Genomic DNA, 16,982 nt, shown 5'->3' with positions numbered 1-16,982 from the left:
GCATAATTTATTGAAAGAAACTATCAATATGCTGTAGGGATTCGTTTCCAGCATTCAGAAGGGTCAAATTGTGTAATTCTCTACGACATTAAACTCTGGAACATTTTTCGCAAAAACAAAGAAGGCTTCACTTGATCTCGATTACTGTGAATTTCACACAGCAAAAAGTGCACAAATCTAAGCAAACTGTTCTTGATTTGCACTAAACTGAGGATAATTACCTTCGAATTGCAAACAACAAATTCTAATAGTTCTTTAGAAAACTTTTAGAGCCATTAGAACGGCTGATATTGTGTAATGCTCTCCACCGTTGTTTTTTTCCCAATGCTAATGACTGGCAGCTGTGACGTAATCGCTCTTGTCGAAAGCGAAACTAGCTGTGCAGACGACACAAAACACATCTACTGGATTTGCATAATTTATTGAAAGAAACTATCAATATGCTGTAGGGATTCGTTTCCAGCATTCAGAAGGGTCAAATTGCGTAATTCTCTACGACATTAAACTCTGGAACATTTTTCGCAAAAAAAGGCTTCACTTGATCTCGATTACTGTGAATTTCACACAGCGAAAAGTGCACAAATCTAAGCAAACTGTCCTTGATTTGCACTAAACTGAAGATAATTACATTCGAATTACGAACAACAAATTCTAATAGTTCTTTAGAAAACTTTTAGAGCCATTAGAACAGCTGATATTGTGTAATGCTCTCCACCGTTGTTTTTTTTCCAATGCTAATGACTGGCAGCTGTGACGTAATCGCTCTTGTCGAAAGCGAAACTAGCTGTGCAGACGACACAAAACACATCTGCTCGCAGTGGCGATAGAATCCAAACTGATTCAATTTTTGTTAAGAGATTTCCTCTTATGTGATTTCGTTTATAGCTTTTCAACTAATGGGCGGTCCTAACGGCTATAAAAATAGCAGCATACAGAATTTTAATGTCGATTATTTCATTTCGGATTTGCATAATTTATTGAAAGAAACTATCAATATGCTGTAGGGATTCGTTTCCAGCATTCAGAAGGGTCAAATTGTGTAATTCTCTACGACATTAAACTCTGGAACATTTTTCGCAAAAACAAAGAAGGCTTCACTTGATCTCGATTACTGTGAATTTCACACAGCAAAAAGTGCACAAATCTAAGCAAACTGTTCTTGATTTGCACTAAACTGAGGATAATTACCTTCGAATTGCAAACAACAAATTCTAATAGTTCTTTAGAAAACTTTTAGAGCCATTAGAACGGCTGATATTGTGTAATGCTCTCCACCGTTGTTTTTTTCCCAATGCTAATGACTGGCAGCTGTGACGTAATCGCTTTTGTCGAAAGCGAAACTAGCTGTGCAGACGACACAAAACACATCTGCTGGATTTGCATAATTTATTGAAAGAAACTATCAATATGCTGTAGGGATTCGTTTCCAGCATTCAGAAGGGTCAAATTGCGTAATTCTCTACGACATTAAACTCTGGAACATTTTTCGCAAAAAAAGGCTTCACTTGATCTCGATTACTGTGAATTTCACACAGCGAAAAGTGCACAAATCTAAGCAAACTGTCCTTGATTTGCACTAAACTGAAGATAATTACATTCGAATTACGAACAACAAATTCTAATAGTTCTTTAGAAAACTTTTAGAGCCATTAGAACAGCTGATATTGTGTAATGCTCTCCACCGTTGTTTTTTTTCCAATGCTAATGACTGGCAGCTGTGACGTAATCGCTCTTGTCGAAAGCGAAACTAGCTGTGCAGACGACACAAAACACATCTGCTCGCAGTGGCGATAGAATCCAAACTGATTCAATTTTTGTTAAGAGATTTCCTTTTATGTGATTTCGTTTGTAGCTTTTTCACTAATGGGCGGTCTTAACGGCTATAAAAATAGCCGCACACAGAATTTTAATGTCGATTATTTCATTTCGGATTTGCATAATTTATTGAAATAAACTATCAATATGCTGTAGGGATTCGTTTCTAGCATTCAGAAGGACCAAATTGAGGAACTCACTACGATATTCACCACTTTTCGGAACATTTTTCTCGAACAATTTGTTGTACAGCAGCAGATATTTTGTTCTCTTCCTCAGAACGCGTTCTGATTGGCTGGTGTTGACATGGATCAAATGAGACAGGTTTTTCAATAGTGTACTATTGAAATACTTCAATGCTTTTGCTATACACGTTTAAATTGAAAAATTTCGATTCTATTGGTAGTTAGATTATATAAATCCTTCCACAGATCACTGAGCTATGAGCTTTCAAAATACGAGAAAGGCAAACGCGCCTTATGAATTATCCTCTTTGATACTCGTTTATACCAAACCTTTCAGAAAATTTTAATTTTGAATTATTTGAGACTATGTCACAAAACTGAAAATTTTATCATAAAATTGTGATCATATTTCCGATGGCTTGTCGCAAGAATTATGTTGATTCATTAGATACAACAGGAGATATTCACGATCAAAAACTTATCACTCTCTCAGAGGGTAAATTTTGAAAAGGCGCCCCATAGTAAAGTAAGTCGTATCCACGACAAAAAATCTTTCCGCTCAGCTTTCGATAAGGGCAAAAATATGTAAACACACAGGATCGGTCTGAGCCGCGCACCAGAAAGTATGAAGTAAATAATACCTTTGTAAACAAGCAGGTAAAACTAGATGCGCGCGCTGACATAGCTAGGTATCCGTGTGAGCTAGGATCCCGCAATGGGATAAAAAGGGAAACCGAGAATGTTGCGGTTAATGTTGCGCAACATTTACATTTGTTGTAAAGAAAATACTTGTATATATAGTTAAGATTTCGTTAAAATAAATCACTTGCAATTCACTGCAGTCAGGGGGGGAATTGTTTCTCATTCGAAAACCAGCCCAAGTGAAATTGATTTCAAGGTGGATAGACCGCTACGAGAGCTATCCGGCTGCGAAACAATTACACAAGGCTTCATGCAGATACCCCTCAGTAACATTGGTGGCCCCAAGAGGAGCCAAGAGGAAACGGTCTCTCAGTAATATTGGTGTCCTCCAGATAGGACGAGAACAGGAACCGATCCAATCTGTAACGTTGGTGTCCACCAGAGAGGACGAGAACTCACGAAGATCGAACTCACGTTATCAGCACGATAGAAGGCTTTCGTTATCAACGAAAGGGAAAGCTCGTGAACTAAACACAGCTGGAAATGGTGTTCACGACATATAGACCAAACCCCCATGGCAGTTGCCGTCTGTGTATGGCAGCTGATAAAAAAGAAGCCATGATCGCATGCGACGAATGCGATCGATGGTTCCATCTGAAGTGTGTGAAACTTTCAATTTCAAAGAAAGAGGAAGAAAGATGGATATGCCCTAAATGTTTAGACGCAGAAAGGGAAGTTATCCAATTGAAAACTCATCAAAAACAATCGCTAAATAAAGACGTCATCCAGGAAATACTTCGGGAAAATAGAATTGCGATGGAACAATTAATAAAATCCATGCAGGCAATTAAATCAGAAACTGAAGAGCCTGTACCAGGTACATCGGCAGCCGGAATAAAACCCACCAAACAAGAGCCCGATTGGACGATTTAATTGAAACGACAAGCGCTTATGAGTTTGCCCAAATATGGAGGCACGGCCAAGGAATAGCCTAAATTCAAGAAAATATTCTCGGAAACAACCAAAGAGGGGTTGTTTAACAATCTGGAGAATCTCACTAGACTCCAGACTGTGTTGTACGGCAACGCAGAGAAAAGCGTGCGTCAACTAATGATGGATCCAAACAGTGTGGATCAAATAATAAAGAGACTAGAGGAAAATTTCTGAAGACCCGAACTAGTCTATAAAGAATTATTGGCAGATTTGATTAATATAAAAAAGGATAATCGAAATCTGATAGCAGAGATATCCGATTCATTGGATAATATCGTCTGCAACGTATCACTCTTAGATAGAGAAGAGTATCTAATAGACCACAGACTTGTGGAAGACACGGTACGAAAGTTACCATATGGTTTACAAATAAAATGGCACGAGGACCAATACCAAGATGATACACCGATAAAAAATACTATCGGATCTAAATGAATGGCTGAAGCCTCCTGCTAGAACTAGCAGGTTGATGATCGCATCACATAAAGAACCAGAGCGAAAATCAAAAATACATGTAAACATACATCAAAGCAAGGATGCAGATAAATGCGTTATGTGTAGTCATAAACTACCTGAATGCTCCAAATTCAAAGTATTGAAACCAGAAGAAAGAAACAATCTGGCCCTCAAATCAGGACTATTTTTGAGCTGTCTTGTATTTGAGAATCATAAAATGCGAGACTGCAGAAAAACCAAATGCTGCGGAATAGATGGATGCAACAAAAAGCATCACCCGTTACTACACAACAAATACACGAAAAAAGAGGTACCAAAGGATGAAGAAATTCAAGAGGTGGAATTAAATAACCACCACGAACACACCAAACAAAATGTTTTCTACCAAATAGTACCTGTAACTTTGCGCAACGGGAATAAGAAAATTGATACGTATGCATTTTTGGATGCCGGTTCGTCACTCACGCTTCTCGACGAAAATACGGCTAGAGAACTAGAGCTACAAGGAAGGTCTGATGCACTAACACTTGAATGGACACAAAATGTCACCAGAAATGAGGAGGAGAGCCGCAGAGTTCAAATTTAAAATTCATGGCGAATCCAACAAGGAATTCACTATTAAGGGTGTAAGGACGATCAGCAATCTTCAACTGCCTAAGCAATCAATGGATGTTAAAAAACTGCAGACTGAATATCCATATTTGAAGAATATTCCATTGAAAACCTATAAGGATGTACAACCGACAATTCTTATTGGACTGAGTCATAGTCATCTTTTAATTCCGTTTAATTCGGATTGGAAAAGCAAATGAACCAACAGCATTACGAACGAAACTAGGATGGTTCGTTTTTGGAAACACAAGACATAGAGTCGATGGCAATTACTCTATGATAATACAACAAGCAGAAGAAATGGAAAAGGTCAAAGTAGTCACAACACTACCTAAATCGTTCGAGGAAGAAAAGGCAGATGCAATAATGAAACCCACAATAAAGTATGAAGGTGGCAGGTACGGAATTAGCTTATCATTTCCGGAAAGTTATAAAAATGCTCAACATTTCCGGAAAGTTATAAAAATGCAATGAGAAGATTGGTGTCAACGGAAAGAACGTTATAACGAGATCCTGAGTTGAAACACTGGACGAAAAATACATATGCCGATTACGACAGGATAGGATATATACGCAACTTAACACAGTCAGAGCTTAATCAATCAAAGCCACGAGTTTACTATCTTCCACATTTCATTGTTTGGAATAACAAGCTACCACTCAAACCAAGATTGGTCATCGATGCAACGACTAGTGTACAAGGAGTTTACATTAACTCAGCCTTGCTATCAGGGCCGGACGCCACTACTTCACTATTCGGCGTATTAATAAAGTTGTTGCAAGGAACAATTGCGGTCAGTGGAGACATCAATGAGATATTTCATAAAGTCAAAATAAAGTCAGAAGATCAACATGCTCAAGGGATTTTGTGGAGAGATTGTGACAACCAAAGGGAACCTGAAACCAACGTCATGCAAGTAATGGTATATAACAAGACTGTTAAAATTGCGACACGGATTAAGAAGGAAAATGTCGACGCGCAAATGATTGACACTGATCGAGAAGATGATCTCACCAAGGAAGAAGGCTGTAAACAAAATACAGATGAATGAGGCTGTAGAAAAAGAAGTTGTTAACGCAGCAAGCAACATTTCAGTATCTAATATTATATCGACTGATGTCATGATAGTAGAGAAGGATTTTACATCTATTGCTTCACGATCAACCGAATCACAAACGATAATTAATAATGATTCGAACGAAATTGCTACCAGGTTGAAAAATTCTGCGGACACTGTACAAACCAAGTCAGAGACAGGTTCTTTTGAACAAAATAAAGAAGATACAGCACTAGTTGGTAGTATGAAAATGAAGGAAGAATTAAATGGATTAGTGAAAAAGAAAAACCGCATTCGACTATTCACTGGTACAATACCAAAATTAATAATTATGTCTGTTACACTTTTATCATTGGGAAGCACTTTGAAAATAAAACCAATTGAAGAGGACGGGTTGTTTTTCAACCATTATGGAACATGCGTCCTCAAAAGAGGAACATGGAAGATGAATCTAAATACAAAAGTGATCCCAGAAAAGAACATGAATACTATTGATGAAATTCACCATAAGTTATCTACGGCATTGGCTACGATGAAAAAACTAACAAGAGATCGCAATATGGAACAAATAGTAACATCATTACAACGTCAGGCAAGTAATGCAAAATTGGAGATTCAGTATTCTACAAGAATAAAGAGAGGAAGAGGAATATTAGGATTTCTCAAGGACTTATTATTTGTTGGAAACGATGTCGATGACGAAATTCAAGCTATGCGCATACACGATGATGAAAGGTTCGATAAAATAGCACATTCTGTGAACCTAATGAATGTAAAAGCAGCACAGATGGGAGACACATTTGCAAGCAGGATTTCTATCCTTCATGACGGAATGGATAAACTTAAGGTTCATTATACAGAAGACCGTGTAGCTATTACTCAAAGAAAAGCCATGGAGATAGTATTTCTTGCTCGGGAAATAATCGACGAAATCTTGGCAAAATATAGAAGGATTCGTTCCTATCCTTTGGATAAAATAGAACTTCAGCAAATATTGCATAACATTACTGAGCAATTGCCGAATGGGTATAAGCTTTTGGATCACCCTTCTGCAATTCAATATGATTCAAATATAGTAAACGGCACAATATTGATTACCATGACGACGGTAATTATAAATATGGAAAAATATGAAATTTTCAATGTGATGGCCATTCCACATCACGAGAATAAAACAATAATCTCTGTAGAAAATCCATATATTGCTATAAATGTCAAAGGAGAATACTTCTACTCGACGAAGGAAATGGTAGCATTAAACAGCAGCTATTTTATCATGAATCAACCTAAAATATTAAAGGCACCCGACTGCATATCTGCTGCAATATTACATATAGAACCAAAAATCGGATGTATAGTTAATCGATTACCTGGTAACTATACACGACTAATACATCTTCCTATGCGGAACTCTGTACTTTATTATACGAATAATCCCAGCACGATCGTAGTTCATTGTGAAAATACAATAATTTCACCGCCATACGAATACCATACCGCCGTTCATATTTAATAAATTTATTAATTTTTCAGGGCCGGAATGTTACGGACCAGTTTAATAATTCAATTATATCAGTTTATAATTAAATCAAATCAGGGATTTTATCCGATGGCCCAAAGAGTGGGTCTAGACATTGTAAAGTATTTAGAAAATAATGAACAAAACTAAACCGCTCTTCAAGCGGTTGTAGTGCCTGAATAAAGCAGGTATAGATTTATGTTTTTGTGTGCAAGCCGAGATAAGCCGCTCTTCAAGCGGGTCTAGGGCCAAATATAGGAATTTCTACATTTAGAGCAATAAAATCTTTCCGCTCAGCTTTCGATAAGGGCAAAAATATGTAGACACACAGGATCGGTTTGAGCCGCGCACCAGAATGTATGAAGTAAATAATACCTTTGTAAACAAGCAGGTAAAACTAGATGCGCGCGCTGACATAGCTAGGTATCCGTATCAGAAAGGAATCTCTGCGGTCAATAACATTGGTGACTCTAGAAAAAAAAGTCTCGCCATTAACACATGACATTATTTTAATGACCGTCGTTTTAGCGGCAATTTGAGATTTTAAGAGCTGAGTAGGATGCGTAAACCGCACATAGAATCAGAAAGCTTTTCTGGTCCGAAGAGGCGAAGGAACTTAAGGTTAAAACCTCTATAATTGAAACAACAAAGTAATTTCTAAGCCTTTCCTCCACGAAACATGTCCGAGCACCGCCAAATAATTTAGCTGGTAGTCACACATTTTGGGTGAAAATTCAAATATAACGGTTCCGGAAGCACTATAAAGTGATAAAAATGTTTGAAATATAACATCGATTTCTCAGAGATGACTGAACCGACTTTAAAAAACTTATATTTAAATAAAGAGTCCTAATGTAAGTCCCATATAATGCTATTTAAATTCATCGAGATCCAACTTCCAGATCTGAAAATACAGGGTGAAAAATTTCAATTCGTCATCAGAAGTGACGATGAACAACAAGGAAATCTTCTTAGTAGCGGTCTAATACACCAAAATTGAGCTTACATAGATTTCTCAGAGATGACTAGGACGATTTTCATGACTGAAAGAATGAATTTAAATGATAGGCCTTACGACTTCGTATATTTCTATACTGTTCCAACCAAATGATGGCATGAGCCAACTGATATGCCAACTTCATCAGCAACTTCTCTAATAGTGATTCGACGATCATCCATAATCATTTTTTCCACTTTTCCCACATTTTCATCGATTATTGACGTGCTGGGTCGACCGGAGCGTTCGTCGTCTTCAACGTCTTCGCGGCCATCTTGGAAACGCTTATACCACTCGTAAACACTTGTTTTTTTCATAGCAGACTCACCGTAGGCTCTCTGTAACATTTCGCACACTTGGTTACACTTTATTTCATTTATCACGCAAAATTTAATACAAATTCTTTGACTCTTCAATTCTTCCATTGTTTAAACTAACAAAAATCGCCGAGCTCAAAAAAACACGTCTACACCAGCCACTACAAGACAGAATGTAAACAATGAATACAGCTGAAAATTTCACCATACATTAGGGACATATATACCAACACAATAAAAAAAAACCGGACTCTCCAGACGCGCGCAATTAAAAAATTCCGGGAACTTTTTGAACAGACCTCGTATAGGGTAAGGGCTTCCTATTTCATCTCATTTGTAAGGACGTTACCGTAAAAACCTGATTTAGTCATCAAAATCACTACGATTTGTTCATATTTCTGCTTAATTCGCCTTGCTCCACATTGGGAATTGATTCACATTCCTTGGAAATTAAAATAATAAATAAAAAATCAACTAAAACACTTCTGATATGTTCACTACTGTGCTCCTAATTTCATCTCAAAGGTTTTGTATTCATCCTATCGTTGGTCCTTTATTCATCCCATAAATTAGCAATGGCGACAGCAATCAAAACCAAAATATTGCACTATTACACTCTCAGGTTCAAAATGTCAGAATTTTCCTTAAAAAGGGCCTAATGCCAACTATGACACAACACACGATATTTAAAAAAAACAATTTGGAATCATTTCGACGTTTAAAATTTTTTGGATCGTTTTTATTACCTTTCGTTTCAAATTTAAAATTTTACTCGGCAGTAAATTTGAAGAACTTAAAAAAAAACAAACAAAGAATTAGCATTAGCCCTTCTAAAAACAAAATGTAGAACCAGAGATGCCATTCATACAGATTTATCTGTATTGTATAGATTTTTGCGTTCGCGCTCGTTAAATCAGATTACAGATTTTCTAAATTTAATACAGATTTGTAAAGGTTCATAAAAAGTGAGAAGTAAAACGTTAGACTTCTCTCTCTGAGTATCTATTAGTATTTGATTACAGTACTTCTTTAAAAGTTTATTAATCAACGGACAAATCTAATGTTAAAATGGAAATCTTTTGTGAAAATGTTTGATGATGAACACTGATAAACATTTATATTATAATTTAAAACCAATTTGAATTTGATTTGAATTTGAATTTGATTCATTTTATCAGTGAAAACAGATAGAGCAGATACATATTTTATATGAAAATATCTGGCATCTCTGTGCACAGCCGATGAAACACACACATTTAACAGTGTTATGGTAACGTATAGTCCAATCCACGTGCGAATGTGTTGGTGTGGCTATTCTCAGCAGTTGAAAGGTTAATGCTAGTGTGAGTGTGTCGAAATAACCCAGTGAATTTTGTCGAGCCGCATCATGCCAATTATTGAAGACATATATGCAATAAAAAACACTGCAATGCCAAGAGAACAGTTGAGAAAGACATAAAATCGTTCATGAAACTCTATACCACGTAATGGTACTGTCTTCTACTTGGTTCATTAGTCCATAGCTTACGAAATTCTATATGCATTTTTCGCAGTGTATGATTATGAGTCAAAAATGTTTTTCCTCAGTGTAAAATTGAACCCACAACAAACTTTGACTTCGGCTCGCACACATTCCAATTTCGTATATGAATAGATCTGCGCACTCTGCATCGGTGTGAGTAACAGAGACGTCAAATTGCTCAATAGCGGAAAGAAACCAGTGCTACTAGATTTGCCACAATGCACAGTGGTTCAAAAGCGCAACTTCACGCTCTTAATTGATAACTCATTAAAAACGTGGTTTTCGAGGTACAACATCTTCAGAAAAGTTGCTCAGAATGATAGACGCAATCTTTTGGAATTTTTTTTTATGTGATTAATCCCCCTAAAAGTGCAGAAAATTATTTCAAACAAGTTTGCTGAAAATACTATTCGCGTAACTTGAGTGTAATTCATGATATAATGAATTTTCTGAAAAGGGTGTCCAAAAACCAGTTTTTGTAAGAAAACATGTATATTTTTAATTTATATGAGTTTTTCATGTTATACAAAGTTTTCACCTTTAAAAACTACACAACTTTCTCGAACATACTATGCTGCTATCATTTCAGTTAATGAAATAGAGCAATTTTTTATGTTTTTTTAAATAAAATTCTAACTTGTCTATTATCAAAAGGCGCAGGAAGGTGCAGATGAGACTACTTACTCATTAAACTACTTCAAAAGAGCTTTCATACCGTAGTTGAGTTACTCATTACTGTCAAAACTCATTTTTTAATTATATGTATTTATTTCATGATAGGTGATAATGTTCTTAACCAGCTAAAAGACTCTTAGCATAGTTCGACAGATTCTTCTTGAACTGTTTTGGCCATTCACGAATATTTGTAACCAAAGGATCCAATGAAACTAATTACCAATTCATGGGATCCCGATTCGTAAGTGATCTGGATTGCTCGCGTGTATAATACTGCCGACATCTGTATAAAAGAAACTTCTTAATCATTAGGAACAGTACAATATAGCAAGCGTTTATCGATCTCCACTTTAATTGATGAATAGAGGATATTTATCCGCAGAAATTTTCTGTAGAAAAATACTTACCAAAAATGACATAACGTAATTCGACATGATGATTGCCTTTTTTCAAAGTCGTTGCTTCTTATCTCACTTTCAAAAAACGTCTGTAATTATTACTAAACTTTTCTATTTGTTGACTTCGATGTCCATAAAAACCTTTGATTGTGAGAGTTTCCATGGTAACGAATATATACCGAAATCTGATCTGATATACAATGAACTTTATCATTGCAAATGTCAAGGATAAGGATATTTGAAAAGAACATATCTCGCCTGCAGATGAGTAATTCAACCACGATGTGAAAGCTCTTTTGAAGTAGTTTAATATGTAAGTAGTCTCAACTGCACCTTCCTGCGCCTTTTGATGATAGACAAATTGGAATTTTATTTAAAAAAAACATGAAAATTGCTCTATTTCATTAAACTGAAATGATAGCAGCATAGTATGTTCGAGAAAGTTGTGTAGTTTTTAAAGGTGAAAACTTTGTATAACATGAAAAACTCATACAAATTAAAAATATACATGTTTTCTTACAAAAACTGGTTTTTGGACACCCTTTTCAGAAAATACATTATATCATGAATTACACTCAAGTTACGGGAATAGTACCTTCAGCAAACTTGTTTGAAATAACTTTTTGCACAGCTTTGTCGAAGTAACTTAGCCCCTATGTTGGCTCTGAGCTAAAATGAAATTTTTATCTCACTTTTAGGGGGATTAATCACATAAATAAAATTTTTCAAAAGATGGTGTCTATCATTCTGAGCAACTTTTCTGAAGATACTGTACCTCAAAAACCACGATCCTATGAGTTATCAATTTAGAGCGTGAAATTGCGCTTTTGAACCACTGTGCAATGGTTATTTGATTAGTATTTAACACGCTCTATTTGGTAATATTAAAATCCGAAAGAGTTTTATTTATATATAAATATCAATGATATAATTAAACTAATGTCACGGATACCACAAAATACTTGTTGATGATAATTTAAAGAAAAAAATTTTTTTTTAATTAGCATTATGAGAAAACTTGGCAACCTTGCGATACGAAATGAGATGAAAACAAAGCGCAATCAAGTGAATTAAGGTAGCGCTTCGCCGTGGTCACGGGAGTTCGCTGCCTATCCCGGGGTTTCACGCACTTTACCCAAAATTGTGAGAAAACGGGGAAGAAAACGGAAATTCCAAGAACATACGATTCTAGATAATTAATTTTTCTATCGATTCGTATTTAAATTGTGCCTGATAAACATTTTTATCGAAAGATTTCGTGCGAGTTATAAAAATAAATGAGTTTTTCCTTATTCTTTCGCACGCACACAATGTCAACGCATGCGTTGGGGTGTGCAAAATGCTACATGCGGTAGACGCTAACAACATTTCTTTTGTTTTCGTTGTCCGTTCTCTCTGCGTAAACGTTGAATATAGATGAGTAGAAAATGTAAGTAAGTGTTACTACTTTGTAAAATAATTTTTATTCATGTTTCAGTAGAACCAGAAATCAGTAATGATTTTCATCGCTACTAGTTTGACGCTTTGTTGAAAACGTAGCACATCCCTACATATGCGAGTTGTTTATAGCGAGAAAAGGAAAAAAGGCGGGTGGGTAATGTCAGAGACATAACTGGATGTCGTGAATACGAAAACAAATGACATGTTCCTTAACACTTCCGAATATCAATTAGTTGATCAATTGTATGAATTATGCAAGCATTCCCCTTTTCCACATTTTTCGCAAAAACAAAGAAGGCTTCACTTGATCTAGATTACTGTGAATTTCACACATCAAAAAGTGCAAAAATCAAATCAAACAGTTCTAGATTTGCACTAAACTGAGGATAATTACCAGCGATTTGCGAAAAACAAATCCTAATAGTTCTTTAGAAAAATTTTAGAGCCATTAGAACGGCTGATATTGTGTAATGCTCTCCACCGTTGTTTTTTTCCCAATGCTAATGACTGGCAGCTGTGACGTAATCGCTCTTGTCGAAAGCGAAACTAGCTGTGCAGACGACACAAAACACATCTGCTCGCAGTGGCGATAGAATCCAAACTGATTCAATTTTTGTTAAGGCCATCGTCCAAGTACCATGCGCGCGGGTGGTTTTAGGAAATTTTCGATGAAAATTTGGAAAAATTTGCCAAAACCAAAAACATACAGACGTTTGAAATACATTTATCTATCTACAGGGTGAAAATGGCTGGAAAATTCGGAGGATTTTCCGAGTCTTATCAAAAATAGCTCTGAAAAATGAGTGGTTTTGTGATATTTCATAATTATCTGGAAAAATAAAGCGATGACATAAACTTTTTTTTTCAAATAAACTTTATTATGGATACACAGATTACATTCGGACACATTTTTGGAAAACCTTTTCACGCTTTTCATAGAAAAATTTACGAATTTCAAAAATTTCCACGAAATCGGTTATATGAAATTCGTTGATTTTCCATGAATAGCGTGAAAAGATTTTCCAAAAATGTGTCCGAATGTGATCCCTGTTGTCAGCATGAGGTTTTTTTTTGAAAAAAAAATTTCATTCCATCGAATTATTTTTTCAAATAATTGTGAAAAATTACAAAAAAAGCTCATTTTTTCAGCGCTATTTTTGATAAGACTCGTAAAATCCTCCGAATTTTCCAGTCTTTTTCACCCTGTAGATAGATAAAAGTATTTCAAAGGTCTGTATGTTTTTGGTTTTGTTAAATTTTTCGAAATTTCCATCGAAAATTTCCTAAAACCACCCGCGCGCATGGTACTTGGACGATGGCCTTAAGAGATTTCCTTTTATGTGATTTCGTTTGTAGCTTTTTCACTAATGGGCGGTCCTAACGGCTATAAAAATAGCCGCATATAGAATTTTAATGTCGATTATTTCATTTCGAATCTGCATAATTTATTGAAAGAAACTATCAATATGCTGTAGGGATTCGTTTCTAGCATTCAGAAGGACCAAATTGAGGAACTCACTACGATATTCACCACTTTTCGGAACATTTTTCTTGAACGATTTGTTGTACAGCAGCAGCTATTTTCTTCTCTTCCTCAGAACGCGTTCTGATTGGCTGGTGTTGACATGGGTCAAATGAGATAGGTTTTTCAATAGTGTACTATTGAAAAACTTCAATGCGGTTGATATACACGTTTAAGTTGAATAATTTCGATTCTATTGGTAGTTAAATTATATAAATCCTTCCACAGATCACTGAGCTATGAGCTTTCAAAATACGAGAAAGGCAAACGCGCCATATGTATTATCCTCTTTGATACTCGTTTATACCAACCATTTCAGAAAAGTTTAATTTTGAACTATTTGAGATTATGTCACACAACTGAAAATTTTATCATAAAATTGTGATCATATTTCCGATGGCATGTAGCAAAAATTATGTTGATTCGTTAGATACAACAAGAGATATTCACGATCAAAAACTTATCACTCTCTCAGAGGGTAAATTTTGAAAAGGCACCCCATAGTAAAGTAAGTCGTATTCACGACAAAAGAAAACCAAATTTTAACAAAACTCGCACGAAATCTCGCGAAAGAAAAGCTTTCTAACTGATATTTTTCGCCAAATGCATAGTAAAATCATTTACCTACAATCGTATGTTTTTGATTTTTCGTGAATCGGGTTAGTATTTTAGAAATTTGCAATTTAGGGTGAAATTTCGGCGACAAAGCAAGAGGAAGCAGTGAGTTGTCTTGCTTAGACCTAACCACGGCGAAGCGCTACCTTAAGTGCAAATTTTCATCTCATATTTTTCATTGCTTTTATTGGTAATTTTAGAAGTCTTTAATCGTTGAATAAACAAGTGGAAAGTGAACATTACTAACTATAAAGTCATCCAACATTGAATAGTGGTGTAATTATGTGAAATAGTGATCATGTTTTGAGACGAATCGATTAGTAAATAATCAGAAACATGATGAATTGTAAAACTTCAGACGAAAGTGGTTCCTAAACCAAAAAGTGAGTTTATTTTAAATGAAAAAAGCGATCGTTGAAGGTTTCTAACTATTTTTTTTTCAATTGGAAAGTGTGGCAAAACCTAGAATAAATGTTTTAAAACGTTCTACAGTTTTGTTCAGGTACGTTTAAAGATATGATTAATGTTCAAAGTTATGAGGTGAAGGAATGAGATGGGAATTGGAGCTGAGATGAAATAGGGAGCCTTTACCCTATGTAGATATTGTCTATGTAACTACACACATATATTTAACAATACTTTCAATTCAATCGAAATGTTCATTGTATGCGATGAATTGAGCTTCGAAGAAAAGTTTACTCTCTACAATGACCCAGAACGTTCAAAGTAATTTTTTACAGTAGCATTGGCCAATCGATGTTTTTGGTCAGTGAATCGAAATTATTACTTCAATACCCGAAACCTGAACTCATGTTGTAGATGAAAACGCACATTTTGAAAAAAAAATTGAAATAAAAACGGAAAGGTTTTCATAATGCCTAAAATAATCCTGATTATTTTCAATATTTTTGCTAGAGGATTTTGAAAATTGGAAATCAGAAGAACCACCCTAACTCCACAAATATGGCAGTTAAAGGGTTAATTTTTTGGGAAAATCATCTCCTATACAAACCCTTTCAAACAATTTCTGTTTGGGAGCAGTTTTATATGCATACCCGGCTACACCCTTACCATCGGAAATTATCTTAAGGGCTGAGGACAGTACCGTAAAGTGGTAGGATTTTTTTCTATTTCCCGTTTCAAATTGTATTTCCTTGGAAACGGTACAGAATATAGGAAAACCCACCTGACAATGTCTTCGAAATTTAGTTGAGAATATTCTGTGAAATTTTCAGAATGATTCATTGATTTTAGCGGTCGTGTTGTATTTTTTTCTGACTGAAGAACTGCTGAAAATTGGAACGCTCGGAAATGCATACCTCTACTTGTTCATCGAATATCTCGGCTTTGGAGGCTTGTATCATAAATCTACCGTGACAAAGTCTAGGTAATTTAGTTTAGGTGCGATTAGTACATAAAAACATATATGTTACCGCGATAAAAATAAAGTCTTGTATTTTTCTGTGAAACAAAGTCAGTTTCAATGCATCTGCCATTTTTTTCGCTTTGGTTTCCTGATAGCATTCTGAAAAAGGAGAGAGAAATAAAATTGACTCGACAAGGCTGCCAAACACACAGAATTTCAATCTTTGTGAAAGTTGAATATTTTTTCATTGTTCATTAGAATCCATGTAATGTCCAACCCATACGATAGATTCATGTGATAAAACTTCTCATCAAAATGATAATCATGCTAGCAACCCGGTACAGTTTGCTCATATACGAGAGAGTACAAGAGAAATACGATGCTCAAAGGGAATTGAGCGAGCCATGTGGTCGATTCAAAACTCAACACGTGACCCTCTGTCCTCAGACCTTAAGGCAAAAATATGTTCAAATGCGACTGTGTCGATGACAAGAGAAAAGGCATTATCACACTATTAGCACGATATCGGCCCAATCGTAGCACTGGGATCGGGTCGTCATCGGACAATTCTGCACCATTTACGTCAACCTGAAAAAAACGTTACGCTTACTACCGCATGATAGGCATAAATTACAACTTCCGGTAACTTTACTTTGGCCGGTTCGGATAGTAAATGACAAACGATATTTGGCTTTACTTTCTGATATATCAGAGACTCGGATAATTCGTATCACTAAGATGCCTAAGTTCGACTCCTCTGATAGAAGGTAAAAGTTTAGATACGATAAGTTTAGCCTTCTGCTTATTAAAATGACCCTTGTCACGTCTCACTTTTCCGCACTTAATCTTC

Source organism: Malaya genurostris, chromosome 1, assembly GCF_030247185.1.
Source record: "Malaya genurostris strain Urasoe2022 chromosome 1, Malgen_1.1, whole genome shotgun sequence".
NCBI lineage: Eukaryota > Metazoa > Arthropoda > Insecta > Diptera > Culicidae > Malaya > Malaya genurostris.
Note: the sequence above shows the minus strand (reverse complement) of the source record.